This window comes from Schistocerca serialis, chromosome 1, assembly GCF_023864345.2.
Source record: "Schistocerca serialis cubense isolate TAMUIC-IGC-003099 chromosome 1, iqSchSeri2.2, whole genome shotgun sequence".
Classification (NCBI taxonomy): domain Eukaryota; kingdom Metazoa; phylum Arthropoda; class Insecta; order Orthoptera; family Acrididae; genus Schistocerca; species Schistocerca serialis.
In genome coordinates, this window is record NC_064638.1 from 887,008,461 (window position 1) to 887,023,209 (window position 14,749).

General features: G+C 49.7%; 7 non-coding genes across 7 annotated transcripts; all 7 read right to left on the reverse strand.

Moving 5' to 3' along the window:
• Positions 1 to 220: 220 nt before the first annotated feature.
• LOC126420177 (U1 spliceosomal RNA) lies at positions 221 to 383 on the reverse strand. The gene has a single exon (XR_007576043.1). It is a non-coding gene; the product is annotated as a U1 spliceosomal RNA (small nuclear RNA).
• A 2,134-nt stretch (positions 384 to 2,517) lies between these two features.
• LOC126420188 (U1 spliceosomal RNA) lies at positions 2,518 to 2,680 on the reverse strand. Its single transcript, XR_007576048.1, has one exon. It is a non-coding gene; the product is annotated as a U1 spliceosomal RNA (small nuclear RNA).
• A 2,134-nt stretch (positions 2,681 to 4,814) lies between these two features.
• On the reverse strand, positions 4,815 to 4,977 carry LOC126420199 (U1 spliceosomal RNA). The gene has a single exon (XR_007576049.1). It is a non-coding gene; the product is annotated as a U1 spliceosomal RNA (small nuclear RNA).
• A 2,134-nt stretch (positions 4,978 to 7,111) lies between these two features.
• LOC126420211 (U1 spliceosomal RNA) lies at positions 7,112 to 7,274 on the reverse strand. The gene has a single exon (XR_007576050.1). It is a non-coding gene; the product is annotated as a U1 spliceosomal RNA (small nuclear RNA).
• Positions 7,275 to 9,407: 2,133 nt separating this feature from the next.
• LOC126420222 (U1 spliceosomal RNA) lies at positions 9,408 to 9,570 on the reverse strand. The gene has a single exon (XR_007576051.1). It is a non-coding gene; the product is annotated as a U1 spliceosomal RNA (small nuclear RNA).
• A 2,132-nt stretch (positions 9,571 to 11,702) lies between these two features.
• On the reverse strand, positions 11,703 to 11,865 carry LOC126420233 (U1 spliceosomal RNA). Its single transcript, XR_007576052.1, has one exon. It is a non-coding gene; the product is annotated as a U1 spliceosomal RNA (small nuclear RNA).
• A 2,134-nt stretch (positions 11,866 to 13,999) lies between these two features.
• On the reverse strand, positions 14,000 to 14,161 carry LOC126420321 (U1 spliceosomal RNA). The gene has a single exon (XR_007576059.1). It is a non-coding gene; the product is annotated as a U1 spliceosomal RNA (small nuclear RNA).
• Positions 14,162 to 14,749: the final 588 nt, after the last annotated feature.

The following is a 14,749-nucleotide window of genomic DNA, read 5'->3' on the forward strand; positions in this document are numbered from 1 at the left end:
GCCAAGTTAGATGGCCTGAGCCATCTCGCGGCTGCCGCTGTTATTACGAGTGCCACGCGGTTGAAGAGCAGTGCGCTGGCTCTGGCTTTCGACGCCGTTTCCTAGTGTATTTTGCCGCTTCTAGTGGAGGCATCATCGGTTATGAGAAGTTGGTAAATTACTCGTAGTGAGTACTTATCGTCCAACACGAGGAGAATCTTTGATTGTAATGGAGGTTAGCACCGGGACAGCGCGAACGCAGTCCCGACTACCAAAAATTATGCGCCCGAGTTACTCGCATTTGGAGTAATCGCGGGGGTCAGCTCGACCGAAGTGCAATGGACAAGCCTCACCCCGGAGGAACCGCCTTCATGATCACGGTATCCTCTACGCCAGGTAAGTATGCTTCTCCTCGGCCACAGGCGAATATTTGTAATGCGTCGCGCTATCGTAGTGGAACGAGAACTCTTGACGTTGTCGCATTCGGCGAAGAGCATGGTGCCGTGAATGTACTTGCTTCCTTAGAAACGCGCTGTTCGCCGTCGAGTTAGCAGGCAGACAGGCACAATAACGGCCTTCTGCAGAAAGCGATGCATTTTTCGTGCGGGAGACATCGCGACTCGCGGCGCCGGCCGTTGCTGGGGTTAAGTTACTGCACCCTCCGGGAGATGGCGGGCCATGTCGGGGTTACCGCCTTCGAGTCACCCTCTCCGCCTGAAAGTCGCCCTCTTTCTCGGCCGGTGTCAAAACGGCAAATGAGATTTGCTGAATGACTGTTTCTTCCAGCCACAGTGCAAGCCACAAAATCAATTATTTCTCTTGCCTTTGCTCCCTCCGTGGGAGCCCATAGTGCTAGGAAATACGGCAGCATTGTCAATCGCCCTTGTCTGTCGCTGAGCAACCGAAGGACCAAGCTCAGACTATCAGATGTTCTAAGGAAGCTGTATGCACTCGTGGGTGCTGTACACGAGGGACGAACATCACGTCAGCAGGCTCTTGAGGAAAGGCAATAATCAGCAAAAACTGCAACTTACCCCATTGGACGCTGATGGAACAGAAGACACTTGAAGGTAAGGTAACACTTCTTTTTTCTGTTCATCTCGAGCACGATCTGGAAAGCTCGGACGAAATTTGTGTTCTCTTTAATTCAGAATGTGGAGATATTTCCTTCACGCATATGAAAGTATAATGCTTCATTATTTAAGCTAGATGGAAAAGTTTAGGGGAAGTAATTAATTCGTTTAGGCTGCACCACTACTAGGTAGCACTGTCAAAACAATGCCATTGCCATCTAATGGCAACACAGCTTGCTGCAGATTAATTTTGCGGCATTTCATAAATGATTAATATCTTATGACTATGGTGACGCTATGAGTAGTTTTATATGGGCAAACATTTGAAACTACTGCAGGCATTACGTTCACCCCTCTCTGCCTCTTTGCTTGGACATGGAGTAAGTAAGGATAAATTAAATTGCTTGTTTTTGAAGTAGTAACAGTTCTGAAGTGTAAAGAAATGATATTAAACAAGACAGTGTATTTTTTTTCCGATTGTAGTGATTCAACAACGAATTTATTTATTCCTACCTACCTCTGCAATTAGTGTACGTGAGTATTTCATTGGAATTGTTGCAATCGAAACCGAGCTTAATAATTTCATGCGGCCGTTTTCAGTCCTCCTCGTGCTTTAATTGCTCATTTCCAAGCGTTATTTTAGGTTGCCTGCAAAGTTGTCAGATGAAACACAACCACTGCGACGAAAGGCCATTCCTTGGAGCAGGTAGACGCCAACTGCGGCGGGAAACTGTCGTGGCCAGGAAGATATTCACTGTGTGTGGAAGTTAAGTGAGGATCCGAAGCTGACTTGCCAGCACGCGTTGCAGCATTCACTCGCCAACGGCAACGGGGTAAGAGAAGGGTGCAAATACGCCGGTTCTCGTCCGATCACCGACGTTGGGCTTGGATGGGTGGCCGCCTCGCCTGGGAGCACAGGGCGCTGTTGGCTAGAATCTATGTTTCTCGTTTTCGGTGCAGCTCGTCATGTTATTTCCTTCGATTCACATCCCCACAAGCTCCTCAAGTGCTGCAAGTCTGCAAGTCTCGAGACGCTACGCTAGACGCTTGCTTCCGGCCCCTCATGTACCATGCCACAGGCGCCAAAGCGTTCGGCTGGCCGATGGCCCCTGTACGCCCGCTCGCGCCACAGCAGTCACTGTGCTTGCAGGGAATGCCGCGCCGCCGAATAACGTTTGGCGCGCAATCCGTTTATGGACAGAGAATGCTAAAAGTGGCCGTTCGACCGTTATTACGGAAATCGTAGCCAAGTTAGATGGCCTGAGCCATCTCGCGGCTGCCGCTGTTATTACGAGTGCCACGCGGTTGAAGAGCAGTGCGCTGGCTCTGGCTTTCGACGCCGTTTCCTAGTGTATTTTGCCGCTTCTAGTGGAGGCATCATCGGTTATGAGAAGTTGGTAAATTACTCGTAGTGAGTACTTATCGTCCAACACGAGGAGAATCTTTGATTGTAATGGAGGTTAGCACCGGGACAGCGCGAACGCAGTCCCGACTACCAAAAATTATGCGCCCGAGTTACTCGCATTTGGAGTAATCGCGGGGGTCAGCTCGACCGAAGTGCAATGGACAAGCCTCACCCCGGAGGAACCGCCTTCATGATCACGGTATCCTCTACGCCAGGTAAGTATGCTTCTCCTCGGCCACAGGCGAATATTTGTAATGCGTCGCGCTATCGTAGTGGAACGAGAACTCTTGACGTTGTCGCATTCGGCGAAGAGCATGGTGCCGTGAATGTACTTGCTTCCTTAGAAACGCGCTGTTCGCCGTCGAGTTAGCAGGCAGACAGGCACAATAACGGCCTTCTGCAGAAAGCGATGCATTTTTCGTGCGGGAGACATCGCGACTCGCGGCGCCGGCCGTTGCTGGGGTTAAGTTACTGCACCCTCCGGGAGATGGCGGGCCATGTCGGGGTTACCGCCTTCGAGTCACCCTCTCCGCCTGAAAGTCGCCCTCTTTCTCGGCCGGTGTCAAAACGGCAAATGAGATTTGCTGAATGACTGTTTCTTCCAGCCACAGTGCAAGCCACAAAATCAATTATTTCTCTTGCCTTTGCTCCCTCCGTGGGAGCCCATAGTGCTAGGAAATACGGCAGCATTGTCAATCGCCCTTGTCTGTCGCTGAGCAACCGAAGGACCAAGCTCAGACTATCAGATGTTCTAAGGAAGCTGTATGCACTCGTGGGTGCTGTACACGAGGGACGAACATCACGTCAGCAGGCTCTTGAGGAAAGGCAATAATCAGCAAAAACTGCAACTTACCCCATTGGACGCTGATGGAACAGAAGACACTTGAAGGTAAGGTAACACTTCTTTTTTCTGTTCATCTCGAGCACGATCTGGAAAGCTCGGACGAAATTTGTGTTCTCTTTAATTCAGAATGTGGAGATATTTCCTTCACGCATATGAAAGTATAATGCTTCATTATTTAAGCTAGATGGAAAAGTTTAGGGGAAGTAATTAATTCGTTTAGGCTGCACCACTACTAGGTAGCACTGTCAAAACAATGCCATTGCCATCTAATGGCAACACAGCTTGCTGCAGATTAATTTTGCGGCATTTCATAAATGATTAATATCTTATGACTATGGTGACGCTATGAGTAGTTTTATATGGGCAAACATTTGAAACTACTGCAGGCATTACGTTCACCCCTCTCTGCCTCTTTGCTTGGACATGGAGTAAGTAAGGATAAATTAAATTGCTTGTTTTTGAAGTAGTAACAGTTCTGAAGTGTAAAGAAATGATATTAAACAAGACAGTGTATTTTTTTTCCGATTGTAGTGATTCAACAACGAATTTATTTATTCCTACCTACCTCTGCAATTAGTGTACGTGAGTATTTCATTGGAATTGTTGCAATCGAAACCGAGCTTAATAATTTCATGCGGCCGTTTTCAGTCCTCCTCGTGCTTTAATTGCTCATTTCCAAGCGTTATTTTAGGTTGCCTGCAAAGTTGTCAGATGAAACACAACCACTGCGACGAAAGGCCATTCCTTGGAGCAGGTAGACGCCAACTGCGGCGGGAAACTGTCGTGGCCAGGAAGATATTCACTGTGTGTGGAAGTTAAGTGAGGATCCGAAGCTGACTTGCCAGCACGCGTTGCAGCATTCACTCGCCAACGGCAACGGGGTAAGAGAAGGGTGCAAATACGCCGGTTCTCGTCCGATCACCGACGTTGGGCTTGGATGGGTGGCCGCCTCGCCTGGGAGCACAGGGCGCTGTTGGCTAGAATCTATGTTTCTCGTTTTCGGTGCAGCTCGTCATGTTATTTCCTTCGATTCACATCCCCACAAGCTCCTCAAGTGCTGCAAGTCTGCAAGTCTCGAGACGCTACGCTAGACGCTTGCTTCCGGCCCCTCATGTACCATGCCACAGGCGCCAAAGCGTTCGGCTGGCCGATGGCCCCTGTACGCCCGCTCGCGCCACAGCAGTCACTGTGCTTGCAGGGAATGCCGCGCCGCCGAATAACGTTTGGCGCGCAATCCGTTTATGGACAGAGAATGCTAAAAGTGGCCGTTCGACCGTTATTACGGAAATCGTAGCCAAGTTAGATGGCCTGAGCCATCTCGCGGCTGCCGCTGTTATTACGAGTGCCACGCGGTTGAAGAGCAGTGCGCTGGCTCTGGCTTTCGACGCCGTTTCCTAGTGTATTTTGCCGCTTCTAGTGGAGGCATCATCGGTTATGAGAAGTTGGTAAATTACTCGTAGTGAGTACTTATCGTCCAACACGAGGAGAATCTTTGATTGTAATGGAGGTTAGCACCGGGACAGCGCGAACGCAGTCCCGACTACCAAAAATTATGCGCCCGAGTTACTCGCATTTGGAGTAATCGCGGGGGTCAGCTCGACCGAAGTGCAATGGACAAGCCTCACCCCGGAGGAACCGCCTTCATGATCACGGTATCCTCTACGCCAGGTAAGTATGCTTCTCCTCGGCCACAGGCGAATATTTGTAATGCGTCGCGCTATCGTAGTGGAACGAGAACTCTTGACGTTGTCGCATTCGGCGAAGAGCATGGTGCCGTGAATGTACTTGCTTCCTTAGAAACGCGCTGTTCGCCGTCGAGTTAGCAGGCAGACAGGCACAATAACGGCCTTCTGCAGAAAGCGATGCATTTTTCGTGCGGGAGACATCGCGACTCGCGGCGCCGGCCGTTGCTGGGGTTAAGTTACTGCACCCTCCGGGAGATGGCGGGCCATGTCGGGGTTACCGCCTTCGAGTCACCCTCTCCGCCTGAAAGTCGCCCTCTTTCTCGGCCGGTGTCAAAACGGCAAATGAGATTTGCTGAATGACTGTTTCTTCCAGCCACAGTGCAAGCCACAAAATCAATTATTTCTCTTGCCTTTGCTCCCTCCGTGGGAGCCCATAGTGCTAGGAAATACGGCAGCATTGTCAATCGCCCTTGTCTGTCGCTGAGCAACCGAAGGACCAAGCTCAGACTATCAGATGTTCTAAGGAAGCTGTATGCACTCGTGGGTGCTGTACACGAGGGACGAACATCACGTCAGCAGGCTCTTGAGGAAAGGCAATAATCAGCAAAAACTGCAACTTACCCCATTGGACGCTGATGGAACAGAAGACACTTGAAGGTAAGGTAACACTTCTTTTTTCTGTTCATCTCGAGCACGATCTGGAAAGCTCGGACGAAATTTGTGTTCTCTTTAATTCAGAATGTGGAGATATTTCCTTCACGCATATGAAAGTATAATGCTTCATTATTTAAGCTAGATGGAAAAGTTTAGGGGAAGTAATTAATTCGTTTAGGCTGCACCACTACTAGGTAGCACTGTCAAAACAATGCCATTGCCATCTAATGGCAACACAGCTTGCTGCAGATTAATTTTGCGGCATTTCATAAATGATTAATATCTTATGACTATGGTGACGCTATGAGTAGTTTTATATGGGCAAACATTTGAAACTACTGCAGGCATTACGTTCACCCCTCTCTGCCTCTTTGCTTGGACATGGAGTAAGTAAGGATAAATTAAATTGCTTGTTTTTGAAGTAGTAACAGTTCTGAAGTGTAAAGAAATGATATTAAACAAGACAGTGTATTTTTTTTCCGATTGTAGTGATTCAACAACGAATTTATTTATTCCTACCTACCTCTGCAATTAGTGTACGTGAGTATTTCATTGGAATTGTTGCAATCGAAACCGAGCTTAATAATTTCATGCGGCCGTTTTCAGTCCTCCTCGTGCTTTAATTGCTCATTTCCAAGCGTTATTTTAGGTTGCCTGCAAAGTTGTCAGATGAAACACAACCACTGCGACGAAAGGCCATTCCTTGGAGCAGGTAGACGCCAACTGCGGCGGGAAACTGTCGTGGCCAGGAAGATATTCACTGTGTGTGGAAGTTAAGTGAGGATCCGAAGCTGACTTGCCAGCACGCGTTGCAGCATTCACTCGCCAACGGCAACGGGGTAAGAGAAGGGTGCAAATACGCCGGTTCTCGTCCGATCACCGACGTTGGGCTTGGATGGGTGGCCGCCTCGCCTGGGAGCACAGGGCGCTGTTGGCTAGAATCTATGTTTCTCGTTTTCGGTGCAGCTCGTCATGTTATTTCCTTCGATTCACATCCCCACAAGCTCCTCAAGTGCTGCAAGTCTGCAAGTCTCGAGACGCTACGCTAGACGCTTGCTTCCGGCCCCTCATGTACCATGCCACAGGCGCCAAAGCGTTCGGCTGGCCGATGGCCCCTGTACGCCCGCTCGCGCCACAGCAGTCACTGTGCTTGCAGGGAATGCCGCGCCGCCGAATAACGTTTGGCGCGCAATCCGTTTATGGACAGAGAATGCTAAAAGTGGCCGTTCGACCGTTATTACGGAAATCGTAGCCAAGTTAGATGGCCTGAGCCATCTCGCGGCTGCCGCTGTTATTACGAGTGCCACGCGGTTGAAGAGCAGTGCGCTGGCTCTGGCTTTCGACGCCGTTTCCTAGTGTATTTTGCCGCTTCTAGTGGAGGCATCATCGGTTATGAGAAGTTGGTAAATTACTCGTAGTGAGTACTTATCGTCCAACACGAGGAGAATCTTTGATTGTAATGGAGGTTAGCACCGGGACAGCGCGAACGCAGTCCCGACTACCAAAAATTATGCGCCCGAGTTACTCGCATTTGGAGTAATCGCGGGGGTCAGCTCGACCGAAGTGCAATGGACAAGCCTCACCCCGGAGGAACCGCCTTCATGATCACGGTATCCTCTACGCCAGGTAAGTATGCTTCTCCTCGGCCACAGGCGAATATTTGTAATGCGTCGCGCTATCGTAGTGGAACGAGAACTCTTGACGTTGTCGCATTCGGCGAAGAGCATGGTGCCGTGAATGTACTTGCTTCCTTAGAAACGCGCTGTTCGCCGTCGAGTTAGCAGGCAGACAGGCACAATAACGGCCTTCTGCAGAAAGCGATGCATTTTTCGTGCGGGAGACATCGCGACTCGCGGCGCCGGCCGTTGCTGGGGTTAAGTTACTGCACCCTCCGGGAGATGGCGGGCCATGTCGGGGTTACCGCCTTCGAGTCACCCTCTCCGCCTGAAAGTCGCCCTCTTTCTCGGCCGGTGTCAAAACGGCAAATGAGATTTGCTGAATGACTGTTTCTTCCAGCCACAGTGCAAGCCACAAAATCAATTATTTCTCTTGCCTTTGCTCCCTCCGTGGGAGCCCATAGTGCTAGGAAATACGGCAGCATTGTCAATCGCCCTTGTCTGTCGCTGAGCAACCGAAGGACCAAGCTCAGACTATCAGATGTTCTAAGGAAGCTGTATGCACTCGTGGGTGCTGTACACGAGGGACGAACATCACGTCAGCAGGCTCTTGAGGAAAGGCAATAATCAGCAAAAACTGCAACTTACCCCATTGGACGCTGATGGAACAGAAGACACTTGAAGGTAAGGTAACACTTCTTTTTTCTGTTCATCTCGAGCACGATCTGGAAAGCTCGGACGAAATTTGTGTTCTCTTTAATTCAGAATGTGGAGATATTTCCTTCACGCATATGAAAGTATAATGCTTCATTATTTAAGCTAGATGGAAAAGTTTAGGGGAAGTAATTAATTCGTTTAGGCTGCACCACTACTAGGTAGCACTGTCAAAACAATGCCATTGCCATCTAATGGCAACACAGCTTGCTGCAGATTAATTTTGCGGCATTTCATAAATGATTAATATCTTATGACTATGGTGACGCTATGAGTAGTTTTATATGGGCAAACATTTGAAACTACTGCAGGCATTACGTTCACCCCTCTCTGCCTCTTTGCTTGGACATGGAGTAAGTAAGGATAAATTAAATTGCTTGTTTTTGAAGTAGTAACAGTTCTGAAGTGTAAAGAAATGATATTAAACAAGACAGTGTATTTTTTTTCCGATTGTAGTGATTCAACAACGAATTTATTTATTCCTACCTACCTCTGCAATTAGTGTACGTGAGTATTTCATTGGAATTGTTGCAATCGAAACCGAGCTTAATAATTTCATGCGGCCGTTTTCAGTCCTCCTCGTGCTTTAATTGCTCATTTCCAAGCGTTATTTTAGGTTGCCTGCAAAGTTGTCAGATGAAACACAACCACTGCGACGAAAGGCCATTCCTTGGAGCAGGTAGACGCCAACTGCGGCGGGAAACTGTCGTGGCCAGGAAGATATTCACTGTGTGTGGAAGTTAAGTGAGGATCCGAAGCTGACTTGCCAGCACGCGTTGCAGCATTCACTCGCCAACGGCAACGGGTAAGAGAAGGGTGCAAATACGCCGGTTCTCGTCCGATCACCGACGTTGGGCTTGGATGGGTGGCCGCCTCGCCTGGGAGCACAGGGCGCTGTTGGCTAGAATCTATGTTTCTCGTTTTCGGTGCAGCTCGTCATGTTATTTCCTTCGATTCACATCCCCACAAGCTCCTCAAGTGCTGCAAGTCTGCAAGTCTCGAGACGCTACGCTAGACGCTTGCTTCCGGCCCCTCATGTACCATGCCACAGGCGCCAAAGCGTTCGGCTGGCCGATGGCCCCTGTACGCCCGCTCGCGCCACAGCAGTCACTGTGCTTGCAGGGAATGCCGCGCCGCCGAATAACGTTTGGCGCGCAATCCGTTTATGGACAGAGAATGCTAAAAGTGGCCGTTCGACCGTTATTACGGAAATCGTAGCCAAGTTAGATGGCCTGAGCCATCTCGCGGCTGCCGCTGTTATTACGAGTGCCACGCGGTTGAAGAGCAGTGCGCTGGCTCTGGCTTTCGACGCCGTTTCCTAGTGTATTTTGCCGCTTCTAGTGCAGGCATCATCGGTTATGAGAAGTTGGTAAATTACTCGTAGTGAGTACTTATCGTCCAACACGAGGAGAATCTTTGATTGTAATGGAGGTTAGCACCGGGACAGCGCGAACGCAGTCCCGACTACCAAAAATTATGCGCCCGAGTTACTCGCATTTGGAGTAATCGCGGGGGTCAGCTCGACCGAAGTGCAATGGACAAGCCTCACCCCGGAGGAACCGCCTTCATGATCACGGTATCCTCTACGCCAGGTAAGTATGCTTCTCCTCGGCCACAGGCGAATATTTGTAATGCGTCGCGCTATCGTAGTGGAACGAGAACTCTTGACGTTGTCGCATTCGGCGAAGAGCATGGTGCCGTGAATGTACTTGCTTCCTTAGAAACGCGCTGTTCGCCGTCGAGTTAGCAGGCAGACAGGCACAATAACGGCCTTCTGCAGAAAGCGATGCATTTTTCGTGCGGGAGACATCGCGACTCGCGGCGCCGGCCGTTGCTGGGGTTAAGTTACTGCACCCTCCGGGAGATGGCGGGCCATGTCGGGGTTACCGCCTTCGAGTCACCCTCTCCGCCTGAAAGTCGCCCTCTTTCTCGGCCGGTGTCAAAACGGCAATGAGATTTGCTGAATGACTGTTTCTTCCAGCCACAGTGCAAGCCACAAAATCAATTATTTCTCTTGCCTTTGCTCCCTCCGTGGGAGCCCATAGTGCTAGGAAATACGGCAGCATTGTCAATCGCCCTTGTCTGTCGCTGAGCAACCGAAGGACCAAGCTCAGACTATCAGATGTTCTAAGGAAGCTGTATGCACTCGTGGGTGCTGTACACGAGGGACGAACATCACGTCAGCAGGCTCTTGAGGAAAGGCAATAATCAGCAAAAACTGCAACTTACCCCATTGGACGCTGATGGAACAGAAGACACTTGAAGGTAAGGTAACACTTCTTTTTTCTGTTCATCTCGAGCACGATCTGGAAAGCTCGGACGAAATTTGTGTTCTCTTTAATTCAGAATGTGGAGATATTTCCTTCACGCATATGAAAGTATAATGCTTCATTATTTAAGCTAGATGGAAAAGTTTAGGGGAAGTAATTAATTCGTTTAGGCTGCACCACTACTAGGTAGCACTGTCAAAACAATGCCATTGCCATCTAATGGCAACACAGCTTGCTGCAGATTAATTTTGCGGCATTTCATAAATGATTAATATCTTATGACTATGGTGACGCTATGAGTAGTTTTATATGGGCAAACATTTGAAACTACTGCAGGCATTACGTTCACCCCTCTCTGCCTCTTGCTTGGACATGGAGTAAGTAAGGATAAATTAAATTGCTTGTTTTTGAAGTAGTAACAGTTCTGAAGTGTAAAGAAATGATATTAAACAAGACAGTGTATTTTTTTTCCGATTGTAGTGATTCAACAACGAATTTATTTATTCCTACCTACCTCTGCAATTAGTGTACGTGAGTATTTCATTGGAATTGTTGCAATCGAAACCGAGCTTAATAATTTCATGCGGCCGTTTTCAGTCCTCCTCGTGCTTTAATTGCTCATTTCCAAGCGTTATTTTAGGTTGCCTGCAAAGTTGTCAGATGAAACACAACCACTGCGACGAAAGGCCATTCCTTGGAGCAGGTAGACGCCAACTGCGGCGGGAAACTGTCGTGGCCAGGAAGATATTCACTGTGTGTGGAAGTTAAGTGAGGATCCGAAGCTGACTTGCCAGCACGCGTTGCAGCATTCACTCGCCAACGGCAACGGGGTAAGAGAAGGGTGCAAATACGCCGGTTCTCGTCCGATCACCGACGTTGGGCTTGGATGGGTGGCCGCCTCGCCTGGGAGCACAGGGCGCTGTTGGCTAGAATCTATGTTTCTCGTTTTCGGTGCAGCTCGTCATGTTATTTCCTTCGATTCACATCCCCACAAGCTCCTCAAGTGCTGCAAGTCTGCAAGTCTCGAGACGCTACGCTAGACGCTTGCTTCCGGCCCCTCATGTACCATGCCACAGGCGCCAAAGCGTTCGGCTGGCCGATGGCCCCTGTACGCCCGCTCGCGCCACAGCAGTCACTGTGCTTGCAGGGAATGCCGCGCCGCCGAATAACGTTTGGCGCGCAATCCGTTTATGGACAGAGAATGCTAAAAGTGGCCGTTCGACCGTTATTACGGAAATCGTAGCCAAGTTAGATGGCCTGAGCCATCTCGCGGCTGCCGCTGTTATTACGAGTGCCACGCGGTTGAAGAGCAGTGCGCTGGCTCTGGCTTTCGACGCCGTTTCCTAGTGTATTTTGCCGCTTCTAGTGCAGGCATCATCGGTTATGAGAAGTTGGTAAATTACTCGTAGTGAGTACTTATCGTCCAACACGAGGAGAATCTTTGATTGTAATGGAGGTTAGCACCGGGACAGCGCGAACGCAGTCCCGACTACCAAAAATTATGCGCCCGAGTTACTCGCATTTGGAGTAATCGCGGGGGTCAGCTCGACCGAAGTGCAATGGACAAGCCTCACCCCGGAGGAACCGCCTTCATGATCACGGTATCCTCTACGCCAGGTAAGTATGCTTCTCCTCGGCCACAGGCGAATATTTGTAATGCGTCGCGCTATCGTAGTGGAACGAGAACTCTTGACGTTGTCGCATTCGGCGAAGAGCATGGTGCCGTGAATGTACTTGCTTCCTTAGAAACGCGCTGTTCGCCGTCGAGTTAGCAGGCAGACAGGCACAATAACGGCCTTCTGCAGAAAGCGATGCATTTTTCGTGCGGGAGACATCGCGACTCGCGGCGCCGGCCGTTGCTGGGGTTAAGTTACTGCACCCTCCGGGAGATGGCGGGCCATGTCGGGGTTACCGCCTTCGAGTCACCCTCTCCGCCTGAAAGTCGCCCTCTTTCTCGGCCGGTGTCAAAACGGCAAATGAGATTTGCTGAATGACTGTTTCTTCCAGCCACAGTGCAAGCCACAAAATCAATTATTTCTCTTGCCTTTGCTCCCTCCGTGGGAGCCCATAGTGCTAGGAAATACGGCAGCATTGTCAATCGCCCTTGTCTGTCGCTGAGCAACCGAAGGACCAAGCTCAGACTATCAGATGTTCTAAGGAAGCTGTATGCACTCGTGGGTGCTGTACACGAGGGACGAACATCACGTCAGCAGGCTCTTGAGGAAAGGCAATAATCAGCAAAAACTGCAACTTACCCCATTGGACGCTGATGGAACAGAAGACACTTGAAGGTAAGGTAACACTTCTTTTTTCTGTTCATCTCGAGCACGATCTGGAAAGCTCGGACGAAATTTGTGTTCTCTTTAATTCAGAATGTGGAGATATTTCCTTCACGCATATGAAAGTATAATGCTTCATTATTTAAGCTAGATGGAAAAGTTTAGGGGAAGTAATTAATTCGTTTAGGCTGCACCACTACTAGGTAGCACTGTCAAAACAATGCCATTGCCATCTAATGGCAACACAGCTTGCTGCAGATTAATTTTGCGGCATTTCATAAATGATTAATATCTTATGACTATGGTGACGCTATGAGTAGTTTTATATGGGCAAACATTTGAAACTACTGCAGGCATTACGTTCACCCCTCTCTGCCTCTTTGCTTGGACATGGAGTAAGTAAGGATAAATTAAATTGCTTGTTTTTGAAGTAGTAACAGTTCTGAAGTGTAAAGAAATGATATTAAACAAGACAGTGTATTTTTTTTCCGATTGTAGTGATTCAACAACGAATTTATTTATTCCTACCTACCTCTGCAATTAGTGTACGTGAGTATTTCATTGGAATTGTTGCAATCGAAACCGAGCTTAATAATTTCATGCGGCCGTTTTCAGTCCTCCTCGTGCTTTAATTGCTCATTTCCAAGCGTTATTTTAGGTTGCCTGCAAAGTTGTCAGATGAAACACAACCACTGCGACGAAAGGCCATTCCTTGGAGCAGGTAGACGCCAACTGCGGCGGGAAACTGTCGTGGCCAGGAAGATATTCACTGTGTGTGGAAGTTAAGTGAGGATCCGAAGCTGACTTGCCAGCACGCGTTGCAGCATTCACTCGCCAACGGCAACGGGGTAAGAGAAGGGTGCAAATACGCCGGTTCTCGTCCGATCACCGACGTTGGGCTTGGATGGGTGGCCGCCTCGCCTGGGAGCACAGGGCGCTGTTGGCTAGAATCTATGTTTCTCGTTTTCGGTGCAGCTCGTCATGTTATTTCCTTCGATTCACATCCCCACAAGCTCCTCAAGTGCTGCAAGTCTGCAAGTCTCGAGACGCTACGCTAGACGCTTGCTTCCGGCCCCTCATGTACCATGCCACAGGCGCCAAAGCGTTCGGCTGGCCGATGGCCCCTGTACGCCCGCTCGCGCCACAGCAGTCACTGTGCTTGCAGGGAATGCCGCGCCGCCGAATAACGTTTGGCGCGCAATCCGTTTATGGACAGAGAATGCTAAAAGTGGCCGTTCGACCGTTATTACGGAAATCGTAGCCAAGTTAGATGGCCTGAGCCATCTCGCGGCTGCCGCTGTTATTACGAGTGCCACGCGGTTGAAGAGCAGTGCGCTGGCTCTGGCTTTCGACGCCGTTTCCTAGTGTATTTTGCCGCTTCTAGTGCAGGCATCATCGGTTATGAGAAGTTGGTAAATTACTCGTAGTGAGTACTTATCGTCCAACACGAGGAGAATCTTTGATTGTAATGGAGGTTAGCACCGGGACAGCGCGAACGCAGTCCCGACTACCAAAATTATGCGCCCGAGTTACTCGCATTTGGAGTAATCGCGGGGGTCAGCTCGACCGAAGTGCAATGGACAAGCCTCACCCCGGAGGAACCGCCTTCATGATCACGGTATCCTCTACGCCAGGTAAGTATGCTTCTCCTCGGCCACAGGCGAATATTTGTAATGCGTCGCGCTATCGTAGTGGAACGAGAACTCTTGACGTTGTCGCATTCGGCGAAGAGCATGGTGCCGTGAATGTACTTGCTTCCTTAGAAACGCGCTGTTCGCCGTCGAGTTAGCAGGCAGACAGGCACAATAACGGCCTTCTGCAGAAAGCGATGCATTTTTCGTGCGGGAGACATCGCGACTCGCGGCGCCGGCCGTTGCTGGGGTTAAGTTACTGCACCCTCCGGGAGATGGCGGGCCATGTCGGGGTTACCGCCTTCGAGTCACCCTCTCCGCCTGAAAGTCGCCCTCTTTCTCGGCCGGTGTCAAAACGGCAAATGAGATTTGCTGAATGACTGTTTCTTCCAGCCACAGTGCAAGCACAAAATCAATTATTTCTCTTGCCTTTGCTCCCTCCGTGGGAGCCCATAGTGCTAGGAAATACGGCAGCATTGTCAATCGCCCTTGTCTGTCGCTGAGCAACCGAAGGACCAAGCTCAGACTATCAGATGTTCTAAGGAAGCTGTATGCACTCGTGGGTGCTGTACACGAGGGACGAACATCACGTCAGCAGG